Below are 6,000 nucleotides of genomic sequence, written 5' to 3' on the forward strand. Positions count from 1 at the left end.
GATACCCAAACAACACTTCAAACATTTCCTGGTACAGAGGATTTTATTTTTTTTCTTGTTGACCACCCATTTATCTTCCTTCTAGGGAGAGTCCAGTCCATCACTTTCTTTTCAGACATGCCCCTCCTCCAGGTTTCAATACTTAAGGTTTGAGGAGGAAAAAAAGCCTTCTGGCTACAGTGTTCAAGGAAGGGAATAGAGGCTAACAAGAGTTATGCAGGGCTAATCCCTGGACTTCTGCTGGAGTAACGAGGTTGATGACATAGGGTTACCACTGTCCAATAGACAATCCGTGCCGGAGTTAAAAGAAAAAGGAGCCTCCTTCCTCTAAATGCTTTATGTATATCTTTTGGACAATGTTACACTATTTGATTTTGTAAAAACATACCATTTTACTGCCATCTTCAAGAAAAGTGATGTAAAAACTATGAGAAGCTACCCCTGTATACAATGTGATCATCCGTCACTCATAGATGTGATGCCCTGCTATATAAGTGCACACCTTGTGCAACCTTATGCTGTGATGCACCCGCCCCTTCCAGCCAGCCCTGGAGCTGCGAGCGTATAAGCCCGCAGCTGTGCCAGAAGCTCCCACATAAACAGGGAAATATTTGAATCCCATAATGAGAAATACCAGAGAAGAGAAAAGGCAGAGAGAAGAAGGGGTGGGGAAGAGAGAAAGGGACCTGGTTAGAACATGTGAACTCCTGGATCCACATGTGCCTGAAAGATTACCTCTTTTTTTTCAATTATATAGTATTTTATTTCTGTTGTTTGAAGTCAAAATATCCTCTTGTAACTTACCTATTCTGCTATTCAATACATTGGATCAAAAAGGCTGGAACAAGTGAAATAGATATCCTGTTAAGGCAGCATTAGCTAGTTTGGAAAGGGGGAAAGAAGCAAAGCAATAGAAAGGCATCCTTGGGAACACAAATACTGTGATCCTAGTATTTAGGCATCAGTACCTGAGGCTATATTTGATAGAGACTGTATCCTTATTTAGTTTTTAATTTAAGGCTATTTAGTAGGCATTTGGTGCCAAAAAATATATTTGAAGAGCTGTGTTACAAGTAATAACACTTGATTTTTCACCTGCCCATGTGAAGATCTATGTTCTCCTCTTCCATTTCCAGGTCACAGCTTGCAATTGCTCAACAAATAGTTCTTGGCTGACTGTTGAATGTTGCCTTATTCTGTGTTCTCTCTTTGCTCTCCTCATTCTCACCAAACATCTGGCAGCAATCATTATCTTCTTTTTGTTGCAGTCATCTGTGTGCATGTTTTATTTCCCTTGCTAAGCTGGAAGATCCTTGAGGGTAAGGGGCTAGGTATTATAAGGGGCTAGGTATTATTTATCTTTTTACCTCGGACAATGTTCAGAATGGTGTTTTGTACCTAAGAAGCACTCATGTGTTGAATGAATCAGAATTGGTTTGCCATTCCCCACTGCCTTTATCTCACAATAACAGAAACATAAAGTGGGCAGAGCAGAAATGACGGCAAATAAATTGTCCTCTTAGTTGCAGAATGCAGTTTCTAGAACTTAAAGAATAATTAGTCGATTTTGAAATAATTTTGTTTTACAAAAATTTCGTAAGATTGAAATACTCTAACCTTAAAGCTCTCGATCAACTCTAAAGGAGGGCTTTAATTGGCTCTTCCTGAGTCGAGTGTTTATTCCTGGGCCGATAACTGGGGCCATTGTCATAATAGAAAGTGTGATTTGTTACCAGAGAAAGAGGAAAGTGACGCTGGGCTTGCAAGATATTTATATCTTCAGCCAGAGTGCATAGGATCTGGAACTTAATTAGTGACGCAGTATTTGTTTGAGATTATATGAATGAAAAATCTTTGTGTAAGAGTGATTAATCTAAAACTTGGCCAGTCATTGTCCTAGTGTCATATTAAATTGCAGGAGAATCTAGTTTTAGGCACAAAGATCATAAATATAAAATGTGTTTCCAGGCTTGGTTCTGTGTAGTCAGTAATCTATACTCACCCACTCATTAATAAAAATGAAAGTTAAGGACTCAGTCCTAACATATGTTTAGCATTGTATTTCGCTAACAATCTCAGTATTATTTTCTTTATTCTCCCCTGTCCATCATCTTCTGCAGAAAATAATGTCTCCACTTTCAATTCCCTGTCTATTTAAATCCAATTTGTAATTTATAAAGTTGTCCTCCTTAAGGGCTGCTGCTTCTGCCACAGTAATGTACTCTGGCCATTATTATACTCTTCCATCTTTCATGGAGGTCTCCATCCATAGGTTTTGTTTTCATAGCATTTTTTGTTTTGGCGGTACGCGGGCCTCTCACTGTTGTGGCCCCTCCCAATGCGGAGCACAGGCTCCGGACGCGCAGGCTCAGCGGCCATGGCTCACGGGCCCAGCCGCTCCGCGCCATGTGGCATCTTCCCGGACTGGGGCAGGAACCCGTGTCCCCTGCATCGGCAGGGGGACTTTCAACCACTGCACCACCAGGGAAGTCCTATACTTACGATTTTATATTTGCTTATTTACTTTTGTCTCCCCCCTCAGCTCAAGAGAGACTATATTCATCTGTGTTAATCACTGCTGTGTTTCCTGAACATGCCTATACATCATACTGAAGAATGGTGCCTGAACTTTGGTAAGGGATCAATCAATTTTCTTGGCTGGATGAAGAAATGTGTTCATAAATTAATGAACAGATCTTCGGGGCTTCTGACTTGAGGACTAATGGGAAGAGGATGGCAAACGGTTGGGACAGGGTACTGCAAGAAGTAGTATTTGGAGTACTCTGATAGCTATCCTAACAGATAAGATTGTGTTCATTTAAGTAGTTCTAATGAGAGAGCTGGGAACTAGGGACACACAGCATTAAGGTTTTTATAATGCATTCTGTAGAGTTCTTTTTAAGTCTGTACAAATATCATTGAAAATATATGCATACATATACACCTCTGTTACTTTACTTAGCGCTTTACGAGAGCCCCTCAAGGAAGGGGTAGTAGCAACTCTCAGTATCCTTCCTTTATGATGAGCTTAATTTATTCAAAGTTACATCATAATTTATATGTAACTGTGAAACTAGACTTAGTTATTGAATAGACCCTCCCTAGAAACGTATGACATTAATAAAACCAACAAAACTTTGTTCAGTTTCCAATGATAGACACACTACAGACTCAATTATGGGCCATCCAGTTTAATGAAGGGAAGAAGTGATTGAACAAATATAGAGCAAACAGAATATGAAGTTTTATCCTCCATTAACATTAGTAACGGATAGTGTGGGCTCCAATGCCTTCAAGATAGCTTGAGACCATCATCTCTGTGTCATGGGCAGGGGGATGTTCAGCCAGGATGTCTTTCACTGTCACTGAGAAAAATTTCCATAATATATAATGATACCTACTGAAACTGATATGGGGCATTCGGGTAATAAGGAATCCATTAGCATATTTTTCCGGAAGCCTTGACTACAAAATGAAGACAGTAGATTTGGACACTTTCAGCCATGAAGAAGTTGTTTGGATATTCATCTTTATGCCTAATGAAATAAGCTTATTTCATCTCTGCAGCTTCCCATATACCATTTTCCCACCTCTGTTTTATGTTTGGAAAGACTTTTAGAAATTGAAAGTCAAGTTAAAAAGTGAGTGACAACTTAAATGATATATGGAATATTTTGCTGACTTACAAGAGCATGCAGAATTAAATATGACCCAGTTCAAATGTTTATTTTCACGTGTATGTTGAGGTGGCGTTTTCAAGGTGCCAGAAAATGAGAATTCACCTTCCAGTGTGTGTTACCAGTTCTGTTCATTGCACAGAATCATCGTCATAAAACATAGTGTTTTCTATGTACCTGGTATATATCTCAATTAGTTTGAAGAATTTCTCAGATACCTCTTAATATGTAGTGCTCCAATTCCAATCTTGCCGTGTCCTGTACCAGTGACACAGCACACAGGAGTTTTATTTCTCTTTATTTCTCTGGGTTGTTCAGAACCCAATGAAAGAACAATGGAATGGGATCCAAGAGATCAGCGTTCTTCTCCCAGATTTACCATAAAATAATTGTGTCCTCTTGGGAAAATTATAGTCATTCTAGGTCCCTTTTCTTTACTTTGACAGAACTGCACTAGATGACCCCAAATAATATAGCACTCTTTCAGTAGTCGCTTAGATGTTATTGGTATTCTGAAACAAATGAAGACAATGACACATGGAGCTGTGCAACATCTCTGTAACTCTGTTGTCTTAGAGTTGCCTCCATTTTACAGATGATAAGATGACTGTGCATAGAAGTAGATGTTTGGAACCAGCGGTTCCAAAGTAAGTGGAGGTAAACCGCAAATTTCCTTCCTTCCTGAAGCTCACTTAGCCAAAACATAGGCTTCTGAATATTAAGCTGTAAAGCATATTATCAGTACATTTTAAAAGAAGCTATTCTTCTAGGATTTCCAATTAATAGCAGGAGGTTTTGAAATTCTTAAAAGATCATCTAATTTTGTGAGATTTACAGTTCTATTTTCCTGTCAAGCAAGTTGTATTAGTGCCAGAGAGTCATCTGAGCTTCTGGATGCTTCTCTGAACCTCTTGAAGTTTTCTTCTTGCTATCTGAAATTTATGCCAGATAAGCCTTTTTCTAGAGCGTATGTACAGACTTGTGTATTTTTATATAGGAAAGCGAGGCAGTGAGTCAAGTCGGGGGTTAAGCCCTCATTCTCAGAGTGGTATTGAGCTCCTGGTGAAATATAATCATCATTTCCTCAGAATCGAAAAGCAGTTATCTCAGGTGTATAATCCCATTAACTATTTATACATTTACGTATGATACATGGATTTATTGTACCTATGAGGTGTGTTCTCTTTGGGAAGTACAAAGCTCTTAGAGACATAGGTTGTTCATTTTTTGCTTTCCCACAAATACTGTGACCCTTTGAGCAGTAAGGTCTATATTTTACTAACGTCTAGAACCAGCAGTTAACACGGTGTCTAAGATGTAGTCAATAAATATGAAATAGATAAATGAACACATTTTTATGTAAGGGCCAGGACATGGACAAATAGAAATTTTTCGTTTTCAGTCACAAAGCAACAACAGACATAAAAATGATACAGACAACAAGTGCTACGGTCATTCAAAGAAGGCATAGAATAGATAGAAGGATCTCCTCTATGGCACAGGGAACTATACTCAATATTTTGTAATAACATCTGTATGGGGCACCTGCTCCACACCAGGCCCTATGACAGGTGCTTACATACTTTCCCTCTCCCCCATCCTATGGGGAAAGTACCTCTGCTATAGATTTAACATTTGCCTCCCCCAAAATTCATATGTTGAAATCCTAACCCCCAAAGTGATGGTATCAGGAGGTGTGGCATTTGGGAGGTGATAAGGTCATGAGGGTAGAGCCCTCATGAACAAAATTAGTGCCCTCATAAAAGAGACCCCGCAGAGGTCCCTCGACCTTTCTGCCATGGGAAGTTACAGAGAAAACAGGCCAACTGTGACCCAGGAAGAGGATACTCGCCGGACTGTGAATCTGCTCGCACCCTGATCTTAGACTTCCAACCTCCAGAACTATAAATAAATTTCTGTTGTTCATAAGCTACCCAGGCTCTGGTATTTTGTTATAGCAGCCCAAATGGATTACGATCACCTCTGTCCTTAGGTTTCAGACCCAGAAACTCAACTTTGTAGAGGTTACGAGGACCCTAAAGCCACTCAACCAGGCAGAGGCAGATTTGAAATTGAAGTCTCCAATTCCACATGTAAGTCTATCAGACCCTGTCTCCAGACATGATGTCATGAACAAGAGCTAATGCAACAAAGAGTTTACATGCAGCAAAACAATTAGCAAACAAAGTAAGAATATAGTAGACCGACTGTTTTGGTCACCCAATAGCCATTCACCACTCTTCCAGTTGAACAGAAGCCATGCCCCGTGGGCACATTCAGCCCTGCTGTTTTCACTTCCCAGATTTGAGGGGTAGGAAATTAT

The sequence above is a fragment of the Grampus griseus genome (assembly GCF_964374135.1).
Source record: "Grampus griseus genome assembly, chromosome: 17".
In the NCBI taxonomy this organism is placed as follows: Eukaryota; Metazoa; Chordata; class Mammalia; order Artiodactyla; family Delphinidae; genus Grampus; species Grampus griseus.